The following is a 14,533-nucleotide window of genomic DNA, read 5'->3' as shown; positions in this document are numbered from 1 at the left end:
TTGCTGCTCAGAGAGCAGCCTGCTCACAGACAAAGCACACACAGCTCCAACAGGAGAGAAGAAGCCCTTTAGCTTATTCTGCATTGTATTCCTCCAGGATCCGAATAAATAACATCTCACAAAAACAAATTGCATCAGGCATGGGACCCTCGTGACCCAAATGGGTGAGTTTTCATAAGAATTTTACCACTTTTACCTCCACACAGAGAAGTGGAAGCAAGCCAGGAAAGAAGGAGGCATCGCCCTTTGCAAACACCCAACGAGCCCAACTGAAAACACAAAGCCCAGCACCTTTGGAGACATCCCCTGCACACCCTGGCAGGGCAGGTGGCTGGAGATGAAAAAGACCCACCAGGAAAGCTCTTCCGTAGGAGCTGATATTTCAGCTACTAAAGAAGTTTCTGTTTAAACAGACATTAATTGCATATGCTCAGGAATTTCTCAGCTTTACCACTTAAAAACCACCCAAAGCCACTTTGAGGCTCTTCCTTTTTTTTCTCTCCCACCTTTATTTGCTCTGTAAACACATTTGTGTGCACCCTGGATCCTGTAACGTTCCGCTGCAGTGACAGCACCTCCAAAACAGAGCAGCAGCAACCCATACATCTCACCAGGCAGTGCAGAATGTCCTGGGTGCTGCCCCTGCCATCACAGCACACCATGATGCACCACAGAGCCCTGCTCCTGGCAGGACCTTCTCCCAGCCCAGGATGAAGATGTCGTTGGTGCCATTTGTACCAACAGATAACACTATCAGGAGCAATGCTCACCATCTCAGCCTGCTCCCTCACAGGCTGAAACTCTCCCAACGAAACCCTACCTTGTGAGCACGGGGTTTGTTTATTAAAGTGCTGTTGCAAGTTTACCCACAGATCAAGGCCTTGATTGTGGCAGGTGGAAGATGTGAAATAACTGCAAACACTCTGAAGCCTTTTGAAGAGGCCGCTGAGGTCAGCCCAGTGATAATTCCCATCCCATGCCTGGCAAGAGTGGCAGAGAGCCTCCTGGGCACAAATAGGATCATGGCCAACTGCTACAGCAGAGCTGCCCATAAAGCTGTTCATGAAGAGCCAGGAAGAAGGACAGGACAAATGGAATCACAAAACTTGGATCAATTCTTTGTCTTACCATATGCGTACCTACACATAAATGTTTATATACACCTGGCAACATCTGTGCAGCTTTGGGCAAGCTTTGACCCTTCCTGGTCAGTAGAGAGACTGTAAAACCACACCTGGAGGCAGGAGAACACCCAGCAGCTCCATCTCCTCCCCATCACTGCACACAGCAGGAAACTTCAGCAAGGACACACCAGTGAAACGCCTCTGGAGCCCAAGGGAGCAATCCGTGGCACCAGCCCAGAGGAGCTCCTGACAGATAGCCCACGATACTTTCTATTATGTCCTTTAATATTGCCTTACATCTCGCACATCTGTTGGCCTCCCTCCCCAAGGGGAAGGCTGGGAGTGCCTCCTCTTGTCAAACAGGTCTGCTTCATGCCTCGAACAGCACAAAATCTCCTGAGAGCAGCCAGGGAATCTCTCTCCCCTCTGAAATCAGGTCACCTCCACCACGCTCAACCTCAGCCCACCCAGAGAATAAAGTCTGAACCCAAACTCATACACCTTTGGCTGGGCTGGCCATGCCATCACCAACAGGCCAAGCAAAGCAGCCTCTGCAGCACCTCACAGACGGGGGGTAGGAGAGGGAAGTAATTTTTGACAATGAAAATGTAATGGAACATTTTGTATCGATCCATTGTGGGATGAGTCATGGTTAGAGTGACTCGCCTCCTCTTCCCCTCACTTCCCCACTCCCAAATTATGGACTGCAAGAAATGAGCAGAGATAATGGGCAATTTCAGATGTTCTGAACTCAGGTTTCTCTCCTGCTGGAACAGCATGCCATGACAGCGGATGGACTGAGCTCCAGAGAGGTCCTACATGTTCCCACACCTTATACTGGCTACAAAAGAATTGTGTCTAACTAATGGGCAATTAGGAAAGAACTAGAAGGATGGGAGACTACTTTGTGGAAGAAATGACGAGTCAGAATGAAGATCTGAACAGGATCAACGGTAAAAGGAGACAAAAACAATAGATGGGGATCAGACACAAGCCCCAGAAAAAGATAAGCAAGCTGGAGGTAGATTTCTACATATGCACATACGCATACCCCAATCTCTGATTTGCTGAGTCTCCAGGGGACTAACTAACTTTGAGGTATAAAGCAGAAGATGACAAGCTGCTTATGCACTTGCCTATTAATATTTGGCAGTGGGACACAGACAGGATGTGACCACCCAGCACCCCACCACATGGGGCATTCAAGCCTGACCAAGAAATCTTCCAGCACTGGGCTCCAGCCAGGACCAGCACACTCCATTCAGAGAAGAAACTGGTACTTCAAACCCTGGCAGATGACTAATTGCAGTAGCTGAGTTATGGCACAGCTTTTAACACACAACGAAGAGACATTAAGGTCATCTTGACTCTCATCTACACCATCCCCTCCCACAGCAGACTTGCTGCTCTTTTTTTCCTCCTACTCCTTTTCTCACTTTCTTCCCTCCCCTTCAACATTCTTTCCTTTCAGGTCTTCTCACCTCCCTCCATACCCATTTACCTTGCTCTCTCAATCCACTCCTCCAGCACTTGAAAAATCCTTCACCCACAACTCCCACAGCAAAAGCCCTTCTCTTCCAGGAATCTGCTTTATCTGGTGTTTGATCTCCAGCAATTACCTGTGCTAACCTTTCCACAGACCTCAAGTGCACATTTGTCTGCCTTGCTTTGCAGAATCTTTAGGACAAGGACTGTCATCTTCCCCACCTGTAAAGCACAGGATACATTTACCGGGCTAGTAAGTGATAAATAAGCCACCTCAGCATTTCAGGGTAGCTCAGTGTGGGTTCCCTTGGTGTTTGCCTTCCCTCCACTGAAACTAACCTACCTGTAAGACTTTTTCTTCCTTATCTCTGTTACAAGGTTATCACTTAAATTTATCTGCATTTTTCAAAAAAAGTTGAGACAAGGAGGTGGGGAAACAAAGGGCCTTTACCAGCCCAGTTCAACCTCAGCTCAAACCCTGAGATGTAGGGGAGCTTGTGGGAGCACCACGGGGAGAGACCACAGCCAGAAGTAACTCACTGGGATTATTTCAATTATTTCAAACCTCACGTCTTACTTCTATTCAGTCTTCAGTAATTTTTGGACAAGCAGACACACATGGCTATTTGCTCAGGGAGCAATTATCAAATCTACATCCAATTCCACCAGCTGAGTGTGTGTCTGCCTTTGGAAGGGAGCTGGAAAAGAGACGAGTAGACCATTGAAATGGAAAACCAGGGTAAGGAAATAGAATCTACAAAGAAAAGATTACCCACAACACAGAGGGTATCCAGAGGTAGCCTGGGCTTCAGTGAATAAAAACATCAAAACAGGGAAAACAAAACCTCCACCCATGTCAGAGCCCATGCATGGAGCTGGGCTGGCTGTCTGGCAGCCACAGCCATGCAGGATGAGGGATTTGCATAACAGGTGGAGCACTTCCCAGGAATCAAGGTGATTCCTCAGGGGTCACTTCTCAGGAATCAAGGTGCTCATTTCATTAAAATAGGAGGGAAAAGTACTTCCTAGACAGCTCACTGAGCTGAGATAAAGAACCAGCTGTTAGCACCATGAGAACCTAGGCTGTCTGCGGTTTCGGGCTCCCTGCACTCCTCCACCCCGCGGATCTCACCCCATCTCCCTGCACACACCAGCCCCTCACCTACACGAGGACACTGCCCCAGTCCCTGCAGCACACCCACCCCCAGTGCCCTCCCAGCTTCAGAAACACTTCACTGGCACCATGCTCAAAAGCCACATCCTTCTCTGTCCCTGCAGCTCTAGCAGCCTCTACAAGGCTATCTGATGCAGCTTTCTGACCCTCACACATCTTGGGGGAGGATTAGCTGGTAACTAACAAAGCACTGCAGGAACCACGTGTGTCAGGAAGCCCATGTGATAGCACCAGTGTGCCATGAGAAACCTCATCCAGATCTGCACGAAAAATTACAATTTTTGTTACTGGTTCCATCTGAACTCACTGGCTACCCTCAAGACTACACAGCACAGGAATGCCAAGTAAATAACAGCGAGGCCATTCAAATCCCCTGTGATTAGACATGGTCACCAAATCAGCAACAAGCAAGACACAATGAAAATTAAGAACAGAAATCAAACAATCACCTAGAAAATAACAGGAGACCATGTAAAACCACCAAGCCAACAAGTACCCCTTCCTTCACACAGAATGCTCATAGCAGCATTTCACCCAATAGGGATGAAAGAGCTGGTGCTTAATGCTGACCCTGGAAACTTGCCCAGAAGTTTTTACACCACTGAGCACCCTGTGCTTGAAAGGGCAGCAGTGGTGACACTCCTGGTGAACTCCTGCTGGCCAAGCTGTCTGGCAGGTATAGCTTAAAAAGCTGGGTTTGGAAAATATTGCCTTTTTATAGCTTATCTCAGTGCAGACAGCTGCCTCACACCTCTAGAAATAGCAGGATTTAACAGCCATGTTTGCAGGGACAGATTTTAAAGGTTCCATCTTCTAAGAAACAACCTACACATTCAGAAACAGGAGGCCAGATTTGTTTTGGTACTGGAACCCCCTTCCATATGCTAAGCATACCCACGGATTTGCAAAAACCCTGCTCTGAAAATGGGATGTTCATTCAGCAACAGGCACACAGTAACTGGCGTTTGCCTTCCTATAGAGCCTGCTCCCAGCACAACCAGCAGAGAAGTAGCAAAATGATTAGGCTGATATTGCCTTTTTCTGAAAATTGCTGGCATTTTACAAGTAAAATAGTGGTGGAGGAGAGCATTAAACACTGGAAAAACAAGACAAATAACTTAAATACAAATACCCCACAGGCAAAGCCAATCAGCACCTCTCTGCTGTTCCTCTTAGGATGGAGCAAGTCAGGATCAGATCCCAAAGTTGTTTTGATTTGTCTGAGGTGATAAGGAGTGAACTCTTGGTTCACTCCTGGGTCAGTCTCACAGCTGCAAACCCCAACCCCAGGAGTCTGGAGGAACTTCTTCAGCCTCCTCAACTCTATCATGCTGCAACGGGATAATAATATTTTCCTACCTTTTAGAAATAAGAAGCATCAAATTCCCATGTATTTAACACTGGAAGTGCTGATGCTAAGGGTGTAAACGACTCCAAATCTAACAGGGCCCTGCAGAATTTCCATGGCACCACTTTTTACTAGCAATAGTTGGGCCAGTTGACTACAGCATCTTCCTCATCAAGAAATTTTTAATTTTTTTTTTTAACTGAAGGAAAGTGTAGTGAAGACAACAACCTGCTGTGAAATGACCAAAATTCCTATGCAAACAACTCATTAGCAGTGTTCAAATGCAATTTAAATTACTAGTTGTTAAAGTGCTCCTCAATTTCATGGTAAGTTTCCAAGCAAAATTACATGCTATGTACTATTTAATTGATTGTTTTCTACTTCTTAACATCCATTTATTCCCTCCTCCTGTCCTTTTCTTAATTTCAAGGGATGATAATGACTTTTCAGGGAAGAAAGGGAAACGGTAAATGGAGTTGAAGAGGGATTTACCTGAAGAACAAGGATGTAGGAGGGAAGTGGCTGCCAAAACCAGGCAGCTTCACCAGAACTCATCCCTCTGATATTTTTGCAGTAGGGGTGTGAGACAACAGAGCACAAGGATTCTTTTCCTCTCCACCACAGGCAGCCAGGCTTCTGAAACCTGATATTTCTTTAAAACATTGTCCTCCCTCACCAGGACAAGCAGTAAGCACAGTTAACTACTCCAGGACATCAGTAAAGCAACAAGAGCAACTCCTTTACCTCCTTCTGGGCACGTTAGTCCTTGAACCCATACACCCACTGGAGGCAAACAAGTTGTTCTCACTTGGAGATCTCATCCCAAATGCAAATACCTAACTCACAGGAGCAAAGTCCCCCCCAAAGCTGACTGAAGAATTAAGCTGTGACTGAGACTTCCTGCTGTGTGACCAGCTGGTACAGGAGCATGTGTATGATAAATCTAATAGCAACAGACATTTCTGAAAAGCCTGCACTCCACTCAGATCCCAGGAAAGAGCAGCCATACAATTAGGTGAGGTGCCATCTGGAAATTTCTAATGTTAATGATACGTGTTGAGATCATGCCACACACCAGCAACACAGAGCAGCTTTATGAAATGCTCAATGCCTCTTGGTTTACCTTTAAGCAACTGATGCAGAAATATTTCATGCTCAGAAAAGTATGACTTTATTAGAGTAAGAGAGATGGGCTTCACAGCATCACTCTGCCTGAGGCCACAAAGCACCCACCTGTCTGCAGGAGCTGAGCACAAACCATCACATGAAATACAGAGATTTGCACTTTTCCCTAATCTGCTACACAGTGCCCTAATTTCTGTGCCTGCACACAACAATAACACTACTTTCCTCAGCATTCATGCACAATTTAGTACTTAAGGGATCTGAAACCTTTGCCTAAAGAAACACAAAGTATAAGATGGACAGAGGTTGGTAACCTTCACCCCTTCCATGCCCCCATGTGCCAGTCCCATGCTATCTGGGGCACCTTCTCTTACCTGCCATGGGCACACACACCCAGCCCTCAGTGCATACTGAGCTCCCTCTGAGCACTCCAGTCACAGTGCTGGTGTAACCCCTTTGCCAGCTATGCAGTGCCAGCTCTGGATTAACCAGGGCAACAGCCAGGATGAAGGATGGGCTGTAAACCCAAACCTCCCTACAAGGGAGCTAAAGCAAGTCCTTTGCGTTTAACACATCATTAAAAGAGATTGAGAGAAGCTTAAGAAAGGCAGGCATGGAGCTCTCTGAACGCTCTTGAGGGCCAGTGCCATGGAAGGCTTCTCAGGCTGGAGTGTTTACTAGGTGCCAGGCTAGAGGAGGGGAAAAAAAAATCTTTAGACAGCTGTATGAATTTACAGGTCAGCCCTTAATGGCTCTGTTCCTGGAGCAGGAGAAAATCCTTTGTGGATCCTGGATAGCGTCAGTGGTCACTGAATCTGCTCAGGTCCTGGAGAAACACCAGATGGAGAGCCCTGGCAGCCTGCAGTCCCAGCTGTGGGCATGGCCTCGTCCTCCAGAGCTGCCCCAGCACCCTCCAGGAAAGGGGGCACAGGCAGCACGTGGGGACTTCATCCTGCACAGTCTGTCCAGCTCTCAAGTCACGTCCTCGCAGGGCTGAGGTGTTGCACAGAGAAGGATCAGCACGTGAACATTTCCCAGACGTGCCAGACTAGCCCTGGCACCCAGGCACTGCCAATCCTTGTCTTCCAACAAACAGCACGTCCTGGTGGGCAGGAAAGGGAAGAAACTGCGAGGGGAACAGAAGAGCATCATTTCCAGTCCCACCGTGCTGTTCCCAAAATTCGAAGCTCGGCCACAGGCAGCTGGTGAAGCCTGGATGTGCCTCCAGAAGCACAGGCCATCACACAGGGGCACGTGGGCACAGCAGAGCAAAGCACAGCACGCAAGGAGCAACACAGACCACGGCCCCACTGCCACAATCCCACATGGCACCACCATGCACGACAGAGGATGAGTGTCTGCTGGGGGAGTCCTTGGGCCAAGGCTTCAGGTGCTGTGACAGCTCCATACACGTCCCCAGGGCCCCGTTTCCTGAGCCATCACCTCCCTGCTCGTGCAGGCTGGGCACTCTTTAGGACAGCAGTTCTTCCCTTTGCACCAAACTCACCCAGCCAGGCCCTGACCCCAAAAGCTGCAGTAATCCAATCAGCCTTTTGAAACCACAAAGATTAAAATACAGCTGAACTCTACAAACCCCCAGCATGGCTCAGCCACAGAAAAGGCTCCAGCAGTCCTTCATCACTTTCTGTGCCTGAGTGTTTTCTATCACACATCCATCCTCGTGCTAACTATCTTTCCCTGTTCATGACAATCCAGACAGCTTTGTACCTCAAGGACTTGCTGCAAATCCACAGCTCTAGAAAAACCAAGGGTATTAAAGCCCTGTTTAAAAGGGCATATTAAAATCAACAAGAGGTTTACCTATCCAACAAAGGTCTTAAATTTAAGAGGGAGAGTATGAAGCAACAGGTCTGAAGAAGCCTAAAAATGCCAGTTAGCTGAGAAGATACAAGGATTACTAACCAGCATTGGGAACTATAAAAGGGTTTTCACCAATGCCCCTTCCAAAGTAAAAGGATGAAATGCAGTGCCTCCCATTTGAGGCGCAGGGCTGGCTGCTCCATGACCCCCAGAGCAGTGTTAAAAGCACTCTGTACATGTTACATGCTCCAAATGACAAGAGGAATGCAGGATGGTGGATCTCTGCTCCAGATTCCCCAGCATAGTTTTAGCTGCGATGAATAAAACAGGAAGCAGAGCATCTTCCAGGTTCCCCCCACACCCCTGACTGTCTGGATGAACTGCAGCTTCCTTTCAGGAAACAGAAAGGAAAGAGCACGAGGGGGGGGGGAAAGGGGAAAAAAAAAAAAAAAAGAAGAAGCAGCCAGCTACAATACAACAATATCAGACAGATTAAAAACTTAACACTAAGGAAAAATACAGAACAACAGAAAAAAAACAGACACTCCAAGTTTACCCAGTTACAGTAGCTAAACTTCAACTAAGAGAACAGAGTTAAATATTAACAACTGAGAGAAATATATCCATGTGTTATATAGCCTTTTATCACACACTCTTGCTTAAGAAACAGAAATCATACATAAGCTGTGTTTTCCTTGCTGACCACATGAATATATCCTTCTTTACTCCACAGTGCTCTGCTGCCTTGCTGCACTACCAAGTGAAACTAAAAGGAAAAGCGTGACTGACTGGGAGCTGGCTTAAATTATCTTTATACCTATTCCTGAAGAAACATTTTGCCTTTGAGACCAATCCACTAAGCCAACTCTCCCTGCTACAGAAGGTTTCATTGGGTCCCTTGCTGTTGATCCACATGCTTGCCTCCACCAGCAATGCACACACGTTGATGCAATACATCTGACTAAACAAAACAACAAAAAAAAATCCCAAGTTGCTTGCTATAACAGCAATGATGCACTTACCAGCATTCAGGCAAGTTCCTTTGCTAACATGCTTCCTTCTCGAGCACATCAAATTTGGAACAAGGTCCAGGAGCAAGAGAGAACTGAAAACTGACCACAACAAGCTTCCAAAACAAGAAAGGGGGGGATGAAAAAAAAACCTTACTACAGGAATTCAAATCCTGCTTCCACCAGACCCTGAGTCACCTCCCCTCCCTTGCAATAGATCAGAGCAATGGGTAAACATTTCCAAATATGGAGATCAAAACTCCAAAGGATGTCAAAAAAAAAATCACCCTTCTCTCCCTGGCTTTGGCACAGGGATGACTTGCCCCTCTGAAGCATGAGCTGAGCACATTGCCTTTGCTGACCTACACAGAGCCTGGACATGGGGCCACACAATCACCTTCAGTTGTGCTTCAGAGGCTCCTGGCACGATGGGTGACACTGCATCTCTGTCCCCTCCCAGGGATGCACAGGAAGATTCAATGGGAGCAACCCCAGGAGTTGTTGCTACTCAACCCCTGCAACAAACTCCTTTCCTACCTCAACTCACCAGCAGAAAACCTCCTAGAACTACTTTTTAGTGTTCTCTGAAGGCAAATAGGCAGATTCAGGCTGTGGTTATAGCAACATCAGCTTGGCCCAGAAAAGCCAGGCTCAGCCATCAGTCACACCACATCCCACACTGGCTGCTCACCTGGCACAGGCAAATCTCCCCTGAGCTGGCTCATCAAGCTAGTGCTTTATGAAGAGCATGTATTTGAACTTGCATTATGGAATAAAAACATAAAAGACAGCACTGCAGAAAGGCACAAACTGAAGGACAGGACAAGATCCCTGCAGATACCAGAAGCCCCAGGATGGCAGCACCCATCAACCCCTGCTGGGACACACAGCTCTGTATCCCATGTCAGGTGGGAACTGGGGAACACCCAGCCTTCCCACCCCTGGAAAAGGGACTTGAGTGTCAATGCTCAAACACACAAACCAAGATTAAGAGGCATTTTTCTTAGAGGGTATAACTACTCCTGCAGAGCCTGCATGCACACCAGAGCAACATCTCCATGCCAGCACTGCCCCAAGCATCAGTCCTCAGCAGCAAAGGCTGACCTGCAGGCAGCAGGAGCTGACTCTGCCTGCCAGCACGGGCCAGCAGCCTCTTGGTAGCTGCAGCCACGGCTCCTGGGGCAGGCAGCCTCTCAGGAATGTGCACAGCAGGACATTTTCAAGGCAAACAGGCTGCCGAGGCCAGGCGATCCAACCAGACCAGAGTGATTCCCCAGCACCACCCACAAGATGCTATTGAATTTATAGGGAAGGAATTCCAGAGCTGACTCTGCCCATGTATGGCCAAAACAAACTGTAAAAAAGCAACATTACAGTACATCTGGCTTTCACTGGTACTGAGGCACAGGCTTTGGGAGGAGCTGAAATCCTGCAGCAACAGAGGCTCTGCAATTACCTCCAGGAACTGAGCAGTGGTCTGGGCCTGTGGCAACAAGAGTTTAGCACCAACAGGTGACAGAAAACATTTAAACCATTGCTTTAAAAGGTAACAAAGTTATCTGCCTTTTAGAATACACCCACATTTAACTCAGTGATCCATCACTACCACTGCAAAAAAACCAACCTTGCCAGGCAGCACCAGCACACGTTCATTACACTGGTGGTCATAAAGGCAGTTCTAAAGAGGCAATAGTCCAAGTGGCACTAAGTCATATACCAGGACAACCCCAATGCATTGCAGGCTGGGACTGGCTCTCCATGGGTAGCTGATTAATTATTTTTCCAAAAGGCCACTAAAACCTCCCACAGGAGCTGTGTGCCCCAGCCAGCAGCAGGGTCACCTGGAGATTTCTACATGGTCAGAAACAGGAGGATACTCACAAAACCAATGTAAAAAGTGTCAGGTTTGTGCAGGTTTTACCAACTCTGATTCAAGTTTTGCAGCAGAAAAGGGACAGGGAACACCTGGAAGAGCAACAACCCCATCACAGGCACACACCAGCCCTTACAGCTCTGGCGTCCCACCACAGTTGAACAGATCAAAGTTCTCCCTAAGAGTTAAATGTCACCACCTTGCCTACCCTGCCAGCAGAGAAATATTAGCTGTGTCAGTGTGAGAGGCAGAGGGCTTACGGAATGGGAGAGGAATGCAGGCTGCAGTGGCACACACGGTGGGGACAGGGACACCAAACCCAGGGGAGAGAGGGCTGCTCACACTGCCTCTGCCTTGGAAGAGGGGTCAGGCAGGATACGTTTGATGGCTCTTGGGGTTGAAACCTGGGACTAACACTTTTGTGACCTTAGAGAGACTCCCATTCCAGCAGTGAGGAGAGCTGTTAAGAACGGGTGGGAGCACAGGGACCTGAGCAGATGAGGCCAAGCCATTCCCCAGCTCCTGGCAGGCAGCCCAGCACTGCTCTCCAGTGTGGGCAAGTTATACCCATCAAACCAGGAACGAGCACATGGCTCCTCAGGCTGCACTTGCTGATGGGAGACCCACACTATGGCTACTCCCCCAGCTTGACTTTCCCCAGGACAGCACAAGGATCTCCCCTCCTTTTCCCAGCTGACATGGCTTTACACCTTCTCCCTTGCTACTGTGCTCACTTTAAACAGAGGCACCTATGCACCTATGTTCAGCAACTCTGCTTCAGAACACCTCCCACCCCAAACAACACAGAGCAGGGAAAGCAGAGGGATGGACACATCCATGTCCAACCACAGCCTAACCAGGAGTTCCCTGCTACATGGCAACACAAATCCTCCTCCTTGCCACAGGAGTAAGCTTGGGAAGTGAAACCTTGGGGGTCTGGGGATAAAACCTGACTTAAGCCTCCTGCACAGCAGTACAGATCATTATAAAGCAGCCACTGGGTCACGGGTGGCTAATTTAAATGAAAGATTACAAATTACATAAGCAGGATGACTGAGAATATTTGATTCATAAAAACATCTTGAAGGGGCAGAGAACAGAGGGACTGCTGCAGAACCACAGGGACACCGGCCATGTAATGCAGACAGCAAGGACCAGGGATGCTCAGACATACAGATGCACAACCATGCACACAAATGCCTGCTCCTCTACCATGCACAAAGGCAGTTTTAGGACTTGCAAGCTGAAGTCCTGTGCAGTCAAAAGCCAGCACAAATGTTTGTGACAGTTCCACAGGCAAAGGCAAAAACCGGGTGCAGAGGAATAAATATAGAAAGAAGTCAGGCAGGCAAAGCAGGTGCTGGCTTGTAAAACCTTGGCCAGAAAGGCTCCCCAGGAGGTTGAATCTGGTAGTTTTGCAACAGCTCCACAGAAAGACAGAAGAGACAGAAAGAAAAAAAGAGAACATGAATGTATATGCATTCTTTAATCGCCATATATAGTATATACAGACATTTGGTATATACACCCCCGAGCTCTCATATGCCACTGTATAGTATATACTATATATGCATTGCCATCTTTGTTTCCATGTGCCTACACTTGCACAGCCTGTGTCTGTGTGTGTGTATGCATTTCTGCTGGGTGCATTTGTCATTACCCCCACGTTGCCTCTCTGTGCGTGCTGTGACACCACACATCTCCCCACAGAGCGTGTCTAAAGCCTGAGCACCACAGCCTGGGATGACTCCTGGACACTCACAGCCTCTCACTGCTGAGCCCTTCCCCACCAAAGCCTCTGGGTGCAAGCACCGCCAGGGAACCATCAGCTTGTCTTGTATTTTCCAGTGATCCCACTCTCCCTCCAAACTTTGAAAGCCATGAACAAGGTGCCACTGTCAGAAAAGCCTTCTTGTCCCCTGTGCCTGTGAATTTTGCTTACATACCAGTTCTCACGCTGCGCAGCCTTACTGGTGGGATGAACTCAGAGCAGGGCGTTTGGAAACACGCAGGACTCCACCAGACTCACGACTTTGGGTTTCTTTCCCAGCCCTGAAAAGAGAGAGACTTGAGTAATGCACACTGGATGGGCTTCCCAACAGCCTGTCTCCAAAGCCAGCAGTTTAACCCACACAATTCCTGGGAAATACAGCATTTTCTTTCCTAGCTTTCTCAAGAAGAAATGTCCATACTCCTGACTCCTTTCAGCATCCCCAAAAGCAAGACCCACTACCCTGAACTGGGCCAGTGACCAGCAATGACCAGAAATGTCAGCTGCCAGAGTGTGGCCAACAACTCACACCTCCTCAAGTCACTGCTCCTTTACTGCTCTTAATGCCATTGAGAAGGGAAAGGGATAAAGAGATACCAAATGAGGCATAAAATAAGAGTACAGGGTGAACCACATAATTCTTCTCTGGCCTTGGGCAGAGTGAGGGAGCTAGAAGGCACCATTTAAGGCATTTTGAAGCTCATGGGGTTTACCATTACTGCAAGCAGAGCTACACCAGCAGCCCTCTCCCTCAGCACAGCCTTTTCTCTCTGGAGCTCTGTAAAATTCCCAGTGGGGACTATCTCACCCTTTCCTGAAGCTGAGAAGCAGACACCACCTTCCCTTGGTGAGAGAGCATAACCTACTCAAGGTTGTGCATTCCCCTTCTGCAGATGATGAAGTTAGAGCAGAGGGGACAACCAGGCCACGTGGCACAGGACACGTCAGGACACATGTCAGGGTGCATCCTACAGAGACCAGCAGCATCTGAAGCACACACTCCTTCCTGTCCCCATCAGCCCCTGGCCAGCATCCCGTCCCAGCCACATCCTGGCCACTCTAATGCCCTATCTCTGCCCATGACAAGCACAAGCTTGTCATTGCAGCTCAGCAGAGAAAGTTTCTGCTATTTGCTGCTGTCACCATGGAAAAACTCAGTTCAGACTTGTTGGTTGTACCTGTGCTGTTCATGATGGTGCACGTGAGCCCACAAATCTACAACACACAAGGAGCAAAATGTGTGGGTGTCTCATGGTCCAAGCCCCTCTTCCCTGTGACACAGTGAGATGGCTTCCTGCCCTTCCAACACCCCCTGTTCCCCATGCAATGTCTGAGGCTACAACATTCAGGAGAGGGGCAGGGCTTTTGCCTCTCCCAAGCAGAGGGCACAAGTCCATTGTGCCAACACCACAAAAGCACAATGAGCTTCAATCTGGCCCTGCTCAGTCCCATGGTCCCTGTGCTGGCACCCAGCCTGGATTCACCACAGGGATGAGCAGGTTTGAAAGTCCCCAGGACCATCAGAGCTCCCCTAAGATGTTATAAGGAGAAAACCAACTGGAAATTCCAATGGTCCTCTCCCTCTCACTGCAGGCATGAAGATGAGTAACTGCAGAGGTTTACTGCTGATGAACTCAGCCAAAGAGCAATTTCTCTCCATCCATCAACGAGGAGACAAGAACAAGCAAATATTATGGTTGTGCATGTTTACTTTTCATTTTAAAATGATGTAGAGTTACAATTTAGGTCCTTCCCACAGGCTCCTGGCAAAATGCCCTTCAGTCTTATCTGCAAAGGCAGGA

General features: G+C 48.1%; 1 protein-coding gene across 2 annotated transcripts in view; it reads right to left on the bottom strand.

Moving 5' to 3' along the window:
- Positions 1-14,533, bottom strand: part of LPP (LIM domain containing preferred translocation partner in lipoma) — a 317,335-nt gene that overhangs the window by 282,279 nt on the left and 20,523 nt on the right. For both annotated transcript variants that reach the window (XM_059479296.1, XM_059479295.1), the window contains exon 2: positions 12,907-13,012. The gene's annotated coding sequence lies outside the window, so the exon portion shown is untranslated. The remainder of the gene's footprint in view (positions 1-12,906; positions 13,013-14,533) is intronic.

This window comes from Ammospiza nelsoni, chromosome 10, assembly GCF_027579445.1.
Source record: "Ammospiza nelsoni isolate bAmmNel1 chromosome 10, bAmmNel1.pri, whole genome shotgun sequence".
Classification (NCBI taxonomy): domain Eukaryota; kingdom Metazoa; phylum Chordata; class Aves; order Passeriformes; family Passerellidae; genus Ammospiza; species Ammospiza nelsoni.
Note: the sequence above shows the minus strand (reverse complement) of the source record. Positions and strands in the feature narration are given on the sequence as shown.